The 18,929-nt window shown below is 41.0% G+C and overlaps 1 protein-coding gene across 3 annotated transcripts in view; it reads right to left on the bottom strand.

Moving 5' to 3' along the window:
- NCOA3 (nuclear receptor coactivator 3) overlaps nucleotides 1–11,334 on the bottom strand; it is a 119,758-nt gene extending 108,424 nt beyond the window's left edge. For 2 of the 3 annotated variants that reach the window (XM_061210235.1, XM_061210233.1), the window contains exon 1: nucleotides 11,261–11,334. The gene's annotated coding sequence lies outside the window, so the exon portion shown is untranslated. The remainder of the gene's footprint in view (nucleotides 1–11,260) is intronic. The other variant, XM_061210234.1, reaches the window with a different exon arrangement.
- Nucleotides 11,335–18,929: the final 7,595 nt, after the last annotated feature.

The following is an 18,929-nucleotide window of genomic DNA, read 5'->3' on the forward strand; positions in this document are numbered from 1 at the left end:
AAATGATTGAATTTTATTATAAGTAAATTACACCTCGATAAAGCAGATTTCTAAAATTTGAAACAGCATACCCAAATGTTATCTAGGTACATTTTAAACATCTTTAAATATACTAAAAGGAACAAATATATAGTTACAACATATTATAGTCTATCACCTCATTATGCTACCAGTTTGACATCCTAACTGGGTTTGTTTTTTTTTTTTTTTTTACATTTTTTAATTTTTATATTTTTTTATTTTATGTTAAAGAAAAACAAAAAAGCACTAGAAGAAACACATGAAAAGATTTTTTTAATTTCTCAAACTAAAAAATTTGATGCCACAATATACTACTCAGAGATGAGGGAATCAGGCACTTCACACACTGCTGGTGGATTTGTCAATTGATACAACCTCTAAAGGGAGCAAGCTGCAGTATCTATAAAAAGTTTAAATTCGTAGTCTTTAAAGTAGCATTCTCCATCTACAAATTTTTATATACTTCATAACAAAACATGAGAACAAAGAAACATGTATGAATACACTTACAGCTTTGTTTGTAGTAATATGAAACTGGAAAAATTATGATATATCCATACAGTGGAACACTGTGTAACCACTGGAAAGAACTTAGTAGCTATAAATATAGATATGAAACCTCTCCAAGATCATTTAAAAAGTATACAGTCCAGAATAGGGCTTCTGAGTGCCAGTTACATTGGTGTTCATTTTATGAAAATTTATCAGACTGTACTGTGCACTTTTCCGAATGTATATTACACTTCAATATAAAGTTTACCCCAAAACATGGGAGAAATTCATTAAACTTAAAGTTTTTAAGCACACGCATTTATATGCCTAGAGTAACAATGGTTGCCTCTGGGCAGGGGATAGGGAAGTCAGCTGAGGAAGTTGCCTTACTTTCCACTGTATATCCTTTGGTACCTTTTGAATTTATCCCATGTGCACCTGTTACATATTTCAAAAAATATTTCTGAACTGAGACCATCTGCAACTGTATCTATGTATGAGTTGGGTTTTTTTTAATACAGAAATAAACTCGAGGCAGAGATGGATTTAGGTCCATAATAGCTCTTCATAACCGAATTTCAAATTTTATACTCATTACAAGTTTCATCTTCACTGTCTTTATAACCAGTAAGCAGTTTAAATTTCAACCTAGAAAATAAATTTTAAGACTCACCTTTTCTACTTTGAATAGGGTTTTGTGTATGACTTCATCTGAAGAAGAAAAAAAAGGCTCTGCATCGAAAAACCCAGACTATTAAATGAGATCATGTACATGCAGCACAGAACAATGTCCAGGCACACAGGCAATCGATAAATGGTAGCTTTTATCTTTCATATCTAAGAATATGAATCAGAACACAGGGAAGAGAATTTTTTTGGGGTAAGAGGGGGAAGGTAGAGCAAAGGAGACAATAGCAACTAAAGTATAAGATATACAGATACGGGAATTCCTTGGCAGTCCAGTGGTTAGGACTCCGAGCTCTCACTGCTGAGGGCCAGGGTTCAATCCCTGGTCAGGGAACTTGGATCCCAAAAGCCATGTGGTGCAGCCAAAAAAATAATAATAATAATAAAAATAAAGTATAAGATATACAGATAGAATTAAGGAGATGATGCTGGAAATGTAGATTAGAGTCATATTATGAAAGGCTATGGGAACTCCATGGGAGTTCAGTTTCAAACTCTTAGACAAAGAACAACAGAAGATTTCATGCCTTCAAGCAGTCAAACAACATGAAAGGACAAGCTTTTAAAAGATTAAATAAGAAAGGAGAAACAGTCACTCTTGTGGACAAAAGGTGAGAGCATTAGTATAACCTCTTTGGAGGTAACTGGGTAAGAGGTATTAAAGTTTTAAATGTATGTTTCTTTTGCTTCAAAAATTTCATTTCCAAGATTTTTGTACTAAGACATACTCATACCAGCACACAGATCTACATATATATAGTTCACTGTAGCATCATTCAAAATAATAAAAGATTGGAAACAGCAATGAGGAACTGGTTAAATAAATTATATCCATTCATACAATGGAATATTATACAGCCTTTTCAAAATATGAGATATAGAAGACTCTCCAAGTTCTTTTGCTAAGTAAAAACAGTGGGAGCTCCCATTTGTTAATTAAAAATAAAAAGGGAGGGGGAGAGAATAGAAAAAAAGAAACTAAAGAGACATCCATAATCCCACGTACAGAATTATCCTCTAACAGTAGGAGCCTTTGGGGGGGGGGGCGGTTTAGCTATAATGACCAAAGACCTAGGGGTACCAGGAGCCTTACTTTCACTTTTTCACATATATTTTTAAATGAAATTTTTAAAACATTATAATTTTATGTTAAGTAAACACTACAGAATAAAAGAAGTGGACAAGGGAGAAGATTAGAAACAGCAATTAGTTCCGTTCAGATCTACTCCATCTCCTCCATGAAGTTTCCTTAACAATCCCAGCTGAAAATGACCTTTTCTTCCTCTGAACTTCTGAACCACTTTATGTTGCTGCAACTATATTTTTTCAATTATACTCATTTCTCAACTAGATTATAAACTCCTAGATCACAAAGGAATTTTAATGCCCACAACATTTAACACAATTCTTTGAAGAACAGTGGTACTGAATAAAAACATTTGAGCAACTTACAGAAGGACTGCTCGGTGCTAGGGCAAGCGACAAATAAGAATGTGGTATTCTAAGGCCCAGACACGATTTATCTGGGCCAACTCTTCGAGGGAGACATAAGTCCCAAGCAAATCGTTAGGACTCTAATTTTACCTTGATTTCCAGGTAGAAAATTTGACTTGAGAGTTGAACTCTAGAAACTTCCACATTCAAACACCAAGCATTTGGGGGCGACTTAAAGTGAGTATCACTGAAAAGAGAATTTTAAAAGCTTATAAAAGTAATGGTCCCTATCTCAAAGAATAGACAATTTGACTGAATCCGTCCTACCAATCAATAAATACTGACTCTTGGGCTTCCCTGCTGGCGCAGTGGTTATGAATCCGCCTGTCAATGCAGGAGACACGGGTTCGAGCCCTGGTCCAGGAAGATCCCACATGCCCCGGAGCAACTAAGCCCATGCACCACAACTACTGAGCCGCGTGCCACAACTACTGAAGCCCATGTGCCTAGAGCCCATGCTCCGCAACAAGAGAAGCCACCGCAATGAGAAGCCCACGCACCACAACAAAGAGTAGCCCCCGCTCGCCACAACTAGAGAAAAGCCCGCACGCAACAACTAAGACCCAATGCAGCCAAAAATAAATAAATAAATAAATTTTAAAAATAATAAAATGAAATAAAAAATTTAAAACTCCATTAAAAAAATAAATACTGACTCATGCACAGAAGGAGATAATTAAGATTCATATCAGGAAATAAGAACTATATTTTCTGTTGCGGTAGTCTGGGAAATTTACTTATATGAGACAGGATCTGAGCCGGGCCTTATGACTAGACTAGATAGCAAGGGAGAAGAGCAGAAAAAATCAGCATGACTGAAACAAGGGGCAACAAAAGTGGGAAAGATAGATTAAAAAAAAAAAAAAAGACTGTGATAAGAACTGAACATTAGGTTAAGGAATTTGGATTGTACTCTGCAGATTTTTAAGCAAAAAATGTGATCAAAATGTTTGAAAAGTTTAAACTGGCAGAAGAATAGGAGTAGGGAAAGGGCAGAGACTAACTGGAAAGCTATTATAGTAATCTAGAAATAAAGGGTCTGGACTACTTTTAGAAACCGGAATGAAAATATATTTAAGAAAAATGTATCAATAGGAGTCTACAAAAGCAAAATCATTTATTCAGTACCATAACTGAATTTTTTTTATATAAATTCATTTTTTTTTATTTATTTATTTTTGGCTGCATTGGGTCTTTGTTGCTGTGCGCAGGCTTTCTCTAGCTGCGGCGAGCGGGGGCTACTCTTCGTTGCGGTGCGCGGGCTTCTCATTGCGGTGGCTTCTCTTGTTGCACAGCACGGGCTCTAGGCACGTGGGCTTTAGTAGTTGTGGCATGCGAGCTCAGTAGTTGTGGCTCTCCCGCTCTAGAGCACAGGCTCAGTAGTTGTGGCGCACGGGCTCAGCTGCTCTGCGGCATGTGGGATCTTCCTGGACCAGGGCTCGAACCTGAGTCCCCTGCATTGGCAGGCAGATTCTTAACCACTGCACCACCAGGGAAGCCCCCATAACTGAATATTTAAATAATCAAGTCTTGAAATGTTTTATCTCTGCACTCTTGCTAATGATTTCCCACCAGGAGGAACTGTGCTCTCTCCATAATAAAATCACAGTCATTCTTCAAAGCCCTGCATCCTGATCACCTGGTCCCTTTCCTCCACTGAACTTCTCCAAGATCTTTACAGGCAAAACAGATTACCTTGTTCTGAAGTGATGTGAGTACCTGATTGATTGTGTGCACTTGGAGGTCAAAACCTTTTTAACTCTCAGAGTGCCTTAAATAGTACAAGCTTAATAAACACTGATTAAGTATGTGTGTTTATGGGGGAGTGGGCAGCAGCCAAGCAGTAGCCAATTAAAGATGATTGAAGCTGTAAAAAAAAAAAATGATTGAAGCTTAAGGCCTCATAGGTAAGAGAACAGTGGAATGAAAGTCAGTTTTAGTAGTCACATGTGGGAGCTATTTTGTACTATGGTTAAAAAAAGGGAGACTGAAGGGACTGGGCAAGTTCATGGTTTCAGGTTCACCTAATTTGGGGCCCACACACCTAAGGCTTCCACCATTCTAGATGTGGTTATGCACTTTGAAAGTAGCTTCCTGAATTAACGCTACTGGTTCCCAGTGAAATTATGTGTAAAACTTAATATAGTAATAGTCCTGTCTCATACGAAAAGATACCACTGACCCTCCAATAGATGCAATGTGTGTGTGGAGTTATTTTGCTCACTTAGTGAAGTTAAGATTTTCCTAGATGCAGCCAAATACTTGCTCTGACAGCAATGGAGCCAATTCTCTCAGATGGGATGAAAGTACTGTCATAAAACACAACCACCACCCGGCAGGTAAAAGAGGAGAGAGATGAGTCTGGTTGGAGCAGAGAGTGTGTAGACTAAATTTAGACACAATCTGGTTAAGAGAAAACTGGGTTATCCTTAAAGTATTTTCAAATACAGTTGCCAAATTTCAATCTAGAAACAAAACCAAGCTGATGTAGCTACTCTACAGAGTGACTTAAATTCAATAATCCATTTCACTGATGACAGCTTTACTGAGAGTAAAGAAAATATGACTTCATTTTCTTACACCAGAAGGAAGAGGTTGAAAAGTCTCTCCCTCCCGGCCCCCAACACACACACACACACACACACAAATTTTGCCCTTGTAGCATATATTACTATAGTGAAGTCAGGATCTCAAAGTCATCCTGTCCCCAAACTCATGAGTCAGCACAGAAACCTGCATCTTCACACCATTATCTGGCATAAACTGCTCAATCCATTTAATATTTGACCAAAAAAAAATGTTTAAGGCCATTCTACATATCTATACGATGTTTTAAGTTTATAGGATTTTCTAATACAAGGAACCTTGGAAGATCATATACTCCACCTCTTTGTGTTATAAATTTAAAAGCAGACCTAGAGAGGTTGATTTGCAATCTCAGAGTACAAACTTGCAAATTATTCTCAAACTCTTCACTGGTACTATTCTTTTCAAATTAACAAGCTAACAAATGATACTGCTCAGGTAACAAAGGGGGAAATATTTAAAGGTTTTCACGTGTAGGGTTTTTTTTTTTAATTAAAATTGTTTTAAAACTGTGAGCATATGATCACACTGCTCTTTCCACCAATAACAATTAACTCTCATTTATAAAAATGTCGGTTTTGGACACTTAGATTTTGATAAAATTTCCTCTCAAAGTAAAAATTACTTGGTTTTAGATTTCACTTAAACAGAAGAGCAAAGGATATTTACTCTAAAAGTCTCCCCCCTCCCGTTTTCTTGTATGTTAAAACCCTTTCTTCCCCTTCCCCAAGCTTTCTCCTCTTTTGTACTCAAGTTCTCAAATGCACAAGATGGAGGAACAATACCACAATACAACTGCAGGCTTCCTGCCTACTAGTCAGTCATTATTCTTAAGACTTGAGAACTTTCAAAACGCTGGTTGGGTTGCTTTGAAATTCCCTCTTTCAGATTTTCCCTCCTTCATGGGACATCTATTTAAAAGAATGACTTCAAAAATGTCTTGCTGCACCCAATCAAAATGCTCTAAGCAAACTAAAAATGTTAGCTTTAGATATGAAGGTAGGATGTAAATGCCTGAAGTTTGACAAACACCAATCTAAAAGTAGAGGACAGAAAGAGAAAAGTGTATTTCTGGCCAAGCATAAGAACAGTATTTTTCTCATATGTTTATTAACCTTATTTCTGAAAAATTCTACATTTATATGGAAGAATCTTAAAGATTACATTACCATCTCGTTCTTTTTAACAATACCATATAGAAATCTAAAGGTCTAAAACTACATTGAGCTGAACAGAAAAGGGTTACCTTAATTATTACTGACAAAGAATAGTTCACACTAAAATGAAGTGTATTTTATTTTTAAAAGTTTTCAGGGGCAGAAAAAAATGACCAGCAGCAGTCACCTGGAAACCTGGGGAATTTCCCATTTCCTACCACCACACTTGGATCTTGGCAGTAGTACTTACTAATAAACTTATTTGGTTGTTGAGATAAACTAATGGAGCTACTCTAGACAGAGACATGGGGGGAGGATGGGGGATAAATTATCTGCTCAGCTCACAGTGGGTTCCTTTTTAAAGGCAAAAGCATTAAAAATGAAGGTGAAACATACTGGCTCATGAGTACCAACTTGTCAAATTGTTACAATAAACAGTTTGCCATGAGCAACAAATAAAAATTTTTCCCACATCTCTAACAAAAACAAAAAGACCAATTTATTTCAAACAATATTCAATAAAGCTCAATCCCAGTACAACAAAATAATTTAGCTAGTCCCCTGGAGTTTGTTATAATGGGATTTAACCTGTACACTCAACGTTCAATTAACCATGAGGCTTATCCTAATTGAGGATTATGCTGACTTCTGCAGTCCTTTCCCATCTACCACTATCCATCTACCACTCCTACTCAGCTGCCATAGCTACCAAAAGCAAAGCCGCAGGGAGCAGATTATCCATTACTATGGGATACCCAGGCCAATATTCTCTCATCATGTGGATGATGAAGAGGTTAAATTTAGTAATCTAGTCAGCCTACTTTCCAAAAAGTGATGTTTCATAACCCTCACTTGCAGTCTCTAAAGAGATTAAAAATTTCTGAAGAATTCCTTCATAGGTGAACAGTAAAGTCACACTCTTTCCTAGAACATACCAATAAAAAATATTAACAGAAAAGAAAAAATAGGACACTGATGTTCCTAATGAAAAATAGGAAAACGGACAAACAGGAAACACTAGTCCATTTGCTCTTAGACCATTCTTTGAAATAGGTAAAGCCTCTGCCAGTTAGGTCGGACTTCTTTCCTTTTCCTCTAGGCCACAAAGTTTACTACACAGGTAGTTAAATAAACCTTTATTACTGCCCCCCTGTAAACTGACCTAGACCGAAGAACCTACCAAACTGAGTTAATGCTGATGAAGTTGGGAACTGGCAGTATGTAGTCTAAGATTATCCGGTTTGTGGATAAATCAGCCTTCTAGACACTGCAGGTCTTCCTTTCAACTCCTGCTGTGTATCTTCTGGCAATTTTCCTGTTCATTTAACAACTTTCCACCAGAAGGTAGGAAAGGGAAAGGCGATTAAATTCAAGTCAATTCCATCATTTGTTAGGGAGCTGAAAATAAGGTTAGGCTCTAGATAAATTACATCCTTAACCCAAAATAATCTTCTCCCAGAAACCCTGTCAGAAAACCAATGGGCCAAATGAATTTACCTAGCTATCATTAACAAAGTGAAGGAATAAACCTCATTACAATCGAACCCCTCCTCCACCTGAACTGTAAAAGGTTCATTTTGTAATCCCCTCTCCCACCCCAAAAAGCACTCATAAAAGAAAAGAAAACGCCTACATTTCACTGCAGCACTCAACCTCAATGCTATCCCTGAGAATCTAAACTAACATACACTCACCCATTTCCTTAAAGTGTTGAACTATGAGGAAAAGAAAAGTTAACATACATTTCCAATACTAATTTCCTGCTCCCAGAGCTTTAACCACTCAATAATGCAAAAAAGGAATATTCTACACCACAGAGTATAGTAAATTCAAACCAAACTGGAAAAGGTACTCCCTAGTTTAACCCTTGAGAAACTCCAGTTCCTCTTCAATCATGATCAACAACTCTTGTTTTTCTAGTCCTAGGTAGCATTTAAAGAGTAACAATTGTGTTAAATTGTGGTCACCTGGCTGTGTAGACAGTCACTGGAGGCTATATTCATTCTAAACTTGCAACAAATTAAAAGTTTTCAAAAGTAGTCCACATCCTCTGGCCAAGGCTTGAAATTATGTAGTCTAAAAAAATTGTAGAAAGAAACCCTAAAGCCGTTTATTTTAACACCAATTAGGGATAGTACAATAGTAGTTTGGGTTTTTTATCTTACCCTATTGTCCAAACTAAAACATAAGTCATTCTTTTAGAAGACTTCTCAAAAACCTACTAGTCTTCAAGTTAAAAGGAACTATTCTATATAGAATCATACTACTAATGCTCAAAGGACTGAATTTAAAAGAAAAATAAACCTTTTTATCTTTAATATGTCCCTGACATAGTAAGAAAGTTTACTTCAAATGAACAATCAAGAAGGCATTGGTAAGTAATCATTTCAGAAACTGTTTTTTATTTACATGTCTCCTAGAAAAAGGGTCCAGGGTCCAACAGAACGTTCACTCTTTATTGAATGAATTCTAATTTATTTGCTTGGGGGTGGGGGGTGGCGATGTATAGAAATAATTTCTATATGGGGAAAACACAGCATACTCACTTTCAAAATATATTTAATATAATCCCTAATCCCCTAACCTTTAATATCACTGAATTTTTTTTAATGAACAGTTAGTGTTGATAAATTTAAAACCACCATTCTAAAACATTTTTTTAAAATCCTGTTAATTATGCTACGGTTGTTATGCATTTTCAAAGCCTCTGTAGTGAAGGAATATTTTACGGTAAAAACATTTCCTATAACTGCTCTAGAAACATCACAGCTTCCCACTTAGTCCACAATCCTCATGTCCAAAATGTACTTGTATATACCAGAAGCTATGCCCTTTTTTTTTAATGCTTATTAGACAGTTAAGTCATTTCTATCGATACATAAAATTCCCCTATAATTTAGGATCGCAATCTAGATTACTGCTCATTTAAATGCAGAAACTGAAGCAACCTCCAGTAACAGAAGCTATAGTGTTCAATATCATTTTACATGTTACAGAGGCTTCATCTTACATACAAACAATGAACCCTGGCAGGGTTCTTCACCCTAAAGCCCGACAGATTGTTATTTCCTTAAGGGTGCTAATAGATAAGGCAACATAAGCAGTAAGTTTGGAAGAGCTTTTCTAATCGCCATCAACAACTGTTGAAGACAGTAAAGAGAACGCAGTATTCCCACCCCATCTTCCCTTTCTTTGATTCATTCTTTTTCCCTGCTTTTGGTAGCCAACAGGGGTGTGTTTCGAATGAAAATTCTTTAATTATTCCAAAAACCAAGAATACTCTAGAAACCAGTAACAGTCGTTGCCTCCTGGGAATGGGAACCGGAGGGTTTAGAGTAGGACAGAGGCTCGTTTTTCTTTTTGTACCCTCCCAGTTGTCCCTAGACCAGTTATATCGGGTATAACCTATCCTAAACTAACAAGCAATAACTGAATTTGTTTTCAAGAACACAAAGTTACACATTTCCATTTAACATTTTGGTTTATGCGGCAATCACAAGACTTCCTTTTTTTTTTTTTTCCATCATCCTCTAAATAACCTGCTGCAACAAATACTGATGCGTTCCTGCAGCGAGGGACCAGTTAGGTGGATCCGAGACCAGGCGTCTGAATCAAGGAGATGCAGCAATCTCACTCAATACTACTAGCACTCTCACTCATCTCATTCAACTCCATTTCAAACCGCTGCAGCAAGACAGCTGGTACTCGCCTTCCTGTTTCTTTACGGTACGGGCTTAATAACAAAAACAGGTTGGCTTTGAAGCGCTGCTGCTCAAAAAGTGCAAGAAGGAAGTCTTCACATTCGGGAAGGGGAGAGGGAAAAAAAAAGTTCCGACTTCGAGAGAATTTCAGACCTTTCGTGTCTTTCCATTTGAGAAGCCCGAACTCCTCCTGCTAGTGAGATTTCGAGACGATGCTCTCTGCCTCTCACAGCTGCTCTTTTGGTTAACTTTTCCACCCTGAGTGCCCTCAAACTGCCTAGGAAGCAACTAAGCCCTCCAACTACTCGTGGGTTGTTTTTCTAAAGCATGTGCAAGACAAACTACTTAAACCATCACAAATTGAATCAATGTACCTAAGAAGATTAGAGATGGAGAAAAGAAAAAAAGAGTAATAATAAAGACAGCCCAATCCCAAATTTAATTCACTAACTTCCACTTGCCATTTCCCAGCCTTCACACCCGAGGTAGCAAAATGCCTTTTTTTACTCAGAAAAACTGCTGAGAACCTACCCGTGCCCAAAATGGAAATCCCGCAGATAATTCGTGTTAAAATATTTAAAATGCCCAAGTGCAGGAGGAAACACGGCAACAAAATCCAACCCGATTCTCAGTACGACTTGGAGGCTGGGCTGGGGGTGAGTGGGGGGGGGGTCTGTGCGGCTTCCCCCTCCCCCTGATTCTTCCGAATAACTACGAGACGCCGAGGCAGCGGGAGGAGGGGTCGCGGGGAGCTTTCAAAAGCACCCCGAGGGCTGCGGGAGGATAAAACTTTAGGGACAGGAGGGAAAAGTGGACCCCCGCGGTCCCCCCCAAAACTCCTCGGGGTGACCCCTCCACGCGGGGACCCCCCTCGCACTCCCAAGCCAGCTGCCGCCTAACCGACACCCCTCCTCCGGCCGCGGGCCGCCCCCAGGCTGGGGGGAAGCGGCGCGGCCCCGACACCCCGAAACTATCTCCGCGCGCCCCCCGCACGGCGCGCCCCGCAGCGCCTCGGCGGAGCCGGAGCCGCCGGCTCGCCGCAGCCCGGGAGACTCGCCCTCTTCCCTCCGCCTCGCACTCCACCCCCTTGCCCGCCGCCGCTCTTCCTTTATCTCCACTCACCGCCCGCCGCCATTTTCCTCGCAGCTCAGCTTTAAATCGGAAACTCGCCGCTCAGCGCTCAGCCAGCAGCCGCTGCCGCCGCCGCCGCCGCCGCCGCCGCCGCCGCCACCGACTCAGCAGCCGCGGCCGCCGCCGTTGCTGTGGAGGAGCTGAGGCAGTAGCCGCGGGAGCCGAGGCGCGGGGGCCGCCGGGATATGTAGTCTCGTGGCCACGCCCAGCACTACCGGTCCCAGGGGGCCTTGCGCGGCCGGGGCGCTGGGTGGTCCCGCCCGGTCAGGCTTCCGTGGCGCGAGGGCGTGGCCGAGTGGACCCTGGGGCCGCTTTCGCTCATTTACCACCTGGGGCCCGCGGCGGGGTGCGGGGAACTGGAGTGCAACCCTAGTCTTGCCCTTAATTTTTTCATACTTGTTTTTGTCCAGTAATATCTAACATTTATGGAGCGTTTATTGTGTGCCAAGCACTGATCCTCAAAAACAAGCATCCCTTAGGGACCACTATTAGACTCAGTGTTCAAATGAGCAAACTGAGGCACAAGGTCAGAAACCACGGGGCTGTTCATTAGATGCTAAAGTCACTGGGTGAAAGGTTGTTGGGCAATAGTATATTCACTATTTATTCAGTCCCAAAGTATAATATCAACCCACGGAGTACACAGCACCTACAAAGGGGAACAGCTGGCTTTGCACTGGGGCGATCTGGCAGACAACACCTTAACCAAGCGATCAAATCACCAGTCACTATCACTTAGCATCACCAATAATGGATCAAACTGAAATTATGCGTCTTCTGATATGATGCAGTGGGGAAAATGTAACGCCCCCTCCGTAGTATTCTTGCCAAAAAAAAAAAAGGTAACCTGAACATAACTATGAAAAAAACAATTAGGCATATCCAGAATGGTGAGGCATGCTACAAAATGCCTAGCCTGGACTCGTAAAAATATCAAAGCATGAAAGGTGAGAACCAAATGCAGGGCTTCCGTGGTGGTAGAGTGCTTAAGAATCCGCCTGCCAATGCAAGGGACATGGGTTCGAGCTCTGGCCCCGGGAAGATCCCACATGAGGCGGAGCAACTAAGCTCGTGCACCACAACTACTGAGCCTGCGCTCTAGAGCTCGCCTGCCACAACTACTGAGCCCGCATGCCACAACTACTGAAACCTGCGCGCCTAGAGCCGGTGCTCCGCAACAAGAGAAGCCACTGCAGTGAGAAGCCCGCGCACCACAACGAAGAGAGAGAAAGCCCATGCGCAGCAACAAAGACCCAAGGCAGCCAAAAATAAAAATTAATTATTTAAAAAATGCAATAGGTGGGCCTTGGGTGAATCCAGGTTTTGTTTGTTTATTATAAAAAGGATTTTGGGGGGAAATTTTAATATGGACTGTATACTAGATAATAATATTTAATCAGTATTAAATGTCTTGAGCATGACTAGAATAAAATAAATAACCACTTGCTAGCTCCACCACCGCCATTTCCCATCTGGACTATTGCAGTAGCCTCCTCACTGTTCTCCCTGCTTGCATTCCACTCTTTCCCCTGGAGTCTATTCTCAACATAGCAGCCAGAGGGATTCTGGTAAAAACCAAGTCACTTTACGTCTGTCTTCCAAACTCTTTGCAGTTACCTGAAGAGCCCCATACAACCTGTCTCTGCCCTCCCCTCCCCCTTCTAAGCTCATCACCTACTTCTCATCCACTCATTACTGTATTCCAGGAACACTGGACTCCTTGGGGTCCCTCCAACATACCTAGCACACTCTGGCCTCAAAGATCTTGCATTTGCTATTTCCTCTGCCTAGCTCACTTTTTTCCAGAAAATCCAAATCACTCACCTCCCCCATGGTCATTGTCCAAATGTCACTGCTTCAGTGAGACCTTCCCGAATTTCTCTATTTTAAATTCCCACCCACTTCAATCCCAGCTTCCCCTACCCCTCCTCCTTGCTTCATTTCTCTCTGTAGCACTATCATTGGAAACACCATGTAATTTTGTTTATGGTGCTAATTATCTCTTTTCCTCACTAGAATGAAAGCTCCATGAAGGTAGGGCTTTTGTGTCTTTTGTTCTCTGATACATTCTTAACACCCACAGCAGAGCTTAGCAATAGTATGGATGCAGTCAATATTTGCTCATCAAACAACAGATACCAAGTACCATGTTATATGTTGAGAATCCAGAGATGAAATACTAAGACCCTGGGTGACCTTTCACCTGCACAACTGCAGCTGTCCCCCAGCTGCTCTCCTTGCTTCTCCCATTAGTCATCCTATAAGCCACTCCCCCACTCAGTAGCCAGAGGGATCTTTCAAAAACCATACATTAAATTATGTCACTTCCAACCTAAACATGTTCCAATGGTGAAACTGCACAACACAGAGTGGGACTTGAACCCACAGGCCAGGACCCAAACCCAGCCAAAACCCAGATTGGGACTTGAACCCACGAGCTGGGACTTGAACCTAGCCAGAACCCACTCTTTTTTTTTGTTTTGTTTTTGTTTTTGGACTTCTGTTTGTTGGAAGATTTTTAATTACAGTTTCAATTTCATTACTTGTGATTGGTCTGTTTATATTTTCTATTTCTTCCTGGTTCAGTCTTAGAAGGTTGTGCTTTTCTAAGAATTTGTCCATTTCTTCGTGGTTGTCCATTTTATTGGCATATAGTTGTTTGTAGTAGTCTCATAATCCTTTGTATTTCTTCAGTGTCAGTTGTTACTTCTCCTTTTTCATTTCTAATATTATTGATTTGCGTCCTCTCCCTTTTTTTCTTGATGAGTCTGGCTCAGGGTTTATCAATTTTGTTTCTCAAAGAACCAGCTTTTAGTTTTATTGATCTTTGCTATTGTTTTCTTCATTTCTATTTCATTAATTTCTGCTCTGATCTTTATGATTTCTTTCCTTCTACTGACTTTGGGTTTTCTTTGTTCTTCTTTCTCTAGTTGCTTTAGGTGTAGGGTTCGATTGTTTATTTGAGATTTTTCTTGTTTCTTGAGAACCCACTGTCTTTTAATTGAGATCGCACACCTGGTCTCAGGACTTAATGAAGCTCAGGTTCTTTATGTCTCATCACAGAAAGAATTTAGTGAAACACAAAGTGATGGGTAAGAAGTGGATTTATTTATAGAGAGAAACACACTCCACAGACAGAGTGTGGGCCATCTCACAAGGTGAGAGGCCCCAAAATATGGGATGGTTAGTTTTTATGGGCTGGGTAATTTCATAGGCTAATGAGTGGGAGGATTATTCCACCTCTTTTGGAGAAGGGGCAGGGTTTTCAAGGAATTGGGCCACTGCCCACTTTTTGGCCTTTTATGGTTAGCCTAGGAACTGTCATGGCGCTGATGGTTGTGTCATTTAACATGCCAATGTATTACAATGAGCGTATAATGAGGCTCCAGGTCTACTAGAAGTCAAATCTTCCACCGTCTCGGACTTAGTTGGTTCTAACCAGTTTTTGCCATGTCCTCAATGGCTATGTCATTCTTTTGGAGGTTGTGCCCTGCCCCCTTCCCTCCTGTTTCAATGGCATCCCATGGCATTTGGGATAAAACCCAGACCCTAACTGATTTGGATTCTGCTTCCCTCTCTGATCTCAAGTAATCTATCTCTTCTTTTTTTTTTTTTTTTTTTGATTTTGTTTTTGTTTTGTATTTTTTTAACATCTTTATTGGAGTATAATTGCTTTACAATGGTGTGTTAGTTTCTGCTTTATAACAAAGTGAATCAGCTATACATATACATATATCCCCAAATCTCTTCCCTCTTGCATCTCCCTCCCTATCCCACCCCTCTAGGTGGTCACAAAGCACTGACCTGATCTCCCTGTGCTGCTTCCCATTAGCTATAATCTATCTCTTCATATTTCTTACCCCATGCCAGACACTAACATTCTTGATGTTTCCTGAACATACCAAGCATGCCTCAGGGCCTTTCACTTGCTGTTCCCTTTGCCGTCTGGAATTTTCTTTCTTCCTGTCTTGCTCCCCACTGTCACTCAGATCTCTGCTGAAATGTCTCCTCAGGTAGATCTTCTAAAGCAACACACACACACACACACACACACACACACACACACCAGAGTCACATAACCTTGCCTTAATTTCTTCATTAGGATTAACACTATCTGAATTTTTTTTAAGGAAATCTTTTTTTTTAATAAATTTATTCATTTATTTATTTTTGACTGCGTTGGGTCTTCGTTGCTGCACGTGGGCTTTCTCTAGTTGTGGCTAGCAGGGGCTACTCTTCGTTGCGGTGCACAGGCTTCTCATTGCAGTGGCTTCTCTTGTTGTGCAGCACGGGCTCTAGGCGCGCGGGCTCAGTAGTTGTGGCGCACGGGCTTAGTTGCTCTGCAGTATATGGGATCTTCCTGGACCAGGGCTCGAACCCGTGTCCCCTGCATTGGCAGGCGGATTTTTTTTTTTTTTAATTTTTATTTATTTATTTATGGCTGTGTTGGGTCTTCATTTCTGTGCGAGGGCTTTCTCTAGTTGTGGCAAGCGGGGACCACTCTTCATCGCGGTGCGCAGGCCCCTCACTATCGCGGCCTCTCTTGTTGCGGAGCACAGGCTCCAGACGCGCAGGCTCAGTAATTGTGGCTCACGGGCCTAGCTGCTCTGCGGCATGTAGGAATCTTCCCAGACCAGGGCTCGAACCCGTGTCTCCTGCATTAGCAGGCAGATTCTCAACCACTGCACCACCAGGGAAGCCCCTGGCAGGCGGATTCTTAACCACTGTGCCACTAGGGAAGTCCCAAGAGTATTTGAATTTTTTTTAATTGTCCGTCTCCCTCTCTAGACTGTAAACTCCAAGAGGGTAGGAAATTTGTCTGTTTAGTTCACTGCAGTGACTCCCTTACTTAGATTAGCATCTGACCTATAGCAGGCAATTAGTAAGTGTTCGTGGGGAAAAAAAGAACGAAAGGAGGGAGGAGGAAAACAATGGGAAAAAAGAAAGGAAATCAACCATTTATTCTATCAATATTAATTAATATATATGTTCACAGGAAGTATAAATGACATTAACAATAAAAAAAATAAGCACAAGTTGTTTGAGAACCCAAGGACAGACCTGTAACTCAAGGGGTGTCGGAGAAGGCTTCCAGGAGGAAGAGACTTCAGTGCTGACTTTGGCAAGGTTTGGATGGAACCTGTACGTGATCCCACACTGACACCTGGGAAACACTACTATAGACTTAAAATCTAAGGCAAATGAGTGACACGCTCTAGTAGAAAGTCTATGAAGATGGCTGCCATCATTCCTTCCTCCTTGTTTGCACAAGCCGCTCCCTCCATCAAGAGGTAAGCCTTATTTCCTCTTCCTTGAATGGGATTTGCCCCATGACTGTTTGACCACTGGAAATGGTGGAAGTTACATGGTAGGACTTTCAAGCCCATGCCTTAAGATGATTGGCAGCTTTCATTTCCTTCCTCTTGGAAACCAGCCGCCATGCTGTGGGAAGCCAAGCCACATGTAGAGGCCACATGGAGGACAACGAAGGCACTCCAGTCAACAGCCCCAGCTAAGGTCCCAGGCAAAAGCCAGTAGTAACTGCCAGCCACGTGAGTCAGCCTTCTTGCACATTCCAGTCCCTACAGCCCCCATCAATAAGATCTGGAAAAGAAAAACCACCCACTGAGCCCAATCGACCTACACTATCATGAGAGATAATAAAATGGTTGTTCTTTAAGCCACTAAAGTTTGCGGTGGTTTATTACGCAACATTAGTAAGTCAAACAGTCTACATGTGTGGACTTCTGTTGAACTGTGCTTGAGAACTTTCAGTAGGCAGGAAGAGTAGTCTCAGATTCTGAAATTACCCCCAATAAAATTGTTTGGCCTAGGAGACACAGAAGCATAAACTCGGTGCAAATGGGATTAGAAGGTCATGCAGCTAAAGCCCTCCAAAAATTAAGAGATTCTCCCTACCACACTTCTAATTGCACAAAGCCTCTGCTTCCATGTTCCCAGGAGGGGTGCTCACTTCCTCGAGGGCAGCGATGCCAGTCAGGTTTCCTGGGTTGCCAGCAACAACGATAGACTCTGGAATGTAGTAAGATGATACAGAGGAACTCACAGAATCAAAGGGACAACTGAAGGACCAGGGCCAGAAATGTCAAAAACTAGGGGAAACGAAGATCCTGAACATCTTATCTGGGACCAGCAAGTAAATCTAGAGATCAATCATTTTATCCCATCTTCTCATCACCTTGTTCTGAGATTCAAATTCAAAAGATGAATTTGTTCAATTGGTCTAGCTTGGGTCACATGTCGTATATGCAAGTAACACATTACCAGACTGATGATAATGCTAAGTAGCCTGCCTACAACTTACTCTCAAATGATTCACATGGGAAAAATAAAATACACGCACATACACAAACACGCACGCATGCACACACAGAGTGCATGTAAGCAAATGCAACACAATTTTATCAATTAGTAAATCTAGTTTCAGGGGTACATATGTGTTTATTCATTATTCTTGCAAGTTTTCTGTAGACCTGAAATTTTCCAAAATAAAAATTAAAAGTTTGGGCAGAGGGGGAGGGGGTACTTATAGCAGCAAAAAGATTGTACTAGTCAGCACTCATAGAAATCCTATACTTACCAGGCACTATTCCAAGTCCTTTACATATATTAGTTCATTTAACCCTCAGAGTAACCCTAAGCAATGGGCTTTTATTATCTCCGTTTTACACGTGAGTAAAGGGGAGAATTGAACAAGGAATTAATTTGCCCAAGAGTATGAGCACTCATTGCTAGAGTGAGGATATAAACCAGAGCTCACAAGCTCATGTTCTTAACTATTATGCTTTACTGCCTCTCCAGAGACACAAAAACAATAAAGACATTTAATTGTCATACAAACTTGTCTAAAGGTAGAGAGTTTCAGAGTGTGTTCATCAAGGAACAGGATATTACAACTCTTCTGCTCCACCATCTTCAGAGTATTTGCTTTCTGCCCTTAGTTTACAGCCTCATGGATACAAGATGGCTGCCACAGCTGAAACATCACATCAACTCACCATCAAGTCCAAATGCAGGAAGCAGAAGAGTGAATAGATGTCAAGAGAGACATTATATCTCTCAATTTTTTTTCCTATATAAAACTCTTCCCCAAAATTACTCCCTTCCCTCTCAGTGTCCCCCACCCCCCAAACAAACATCCCCTTCCACCTCATTACAGTGGAGGTATAGGCCACAGGGTCACCCTCGCTGCAAGGGAATCTGGGAACCCAAGCATTTACTACTTCAGCCATAGGCTTTAAATAAGTGGATGAGTGAATGCTTCTCAGTTGTCTGGTCCAGCCAGCAGAGGCTCTGCTTCTGTCCCTGCCTTTCTCACAGTCCCCTATATTCTTCCCTCTTTCATTGTATGACCATATAGCCTAGGGGCGAAGAGTGTGGGCTTTAGCACTCACTGCCTGAATTGCTCAGCTGGTTCTGCTACTTATAAACCTGTATGCTGATGACCAGTTACTTGGACTTTCTGTGCCTCCACTTCCTAAAATGGGAACCACAATGATAATAATAATAATACCTATTTCATAGGACTAATATGAGGATTTAAATAAAACAATACAGTAAAAGCCCAAAGAACAGTGTCAAACACAAAGTACACCCCTGATAAATTTTTTTTTATTTTTTTTATTTTTTTATTTTTTGG

Source organism: Eubalaena glacialis, chromosome 13, assembly GCF_028564815.1.
Source record: "Eubalaena glacialis isolate mEubGla1 chromosome 13, mEubGla1.1.hap2.+ XY, whole genome shotgun sequence".
In the NCBI taxonomy this organism is placed as follows: Eukaryota; Metazoa; Chordata; class Mammalia; order Artiodactyla; family Balaenidae; genus Eubalaena; species Eubalaena glacialis.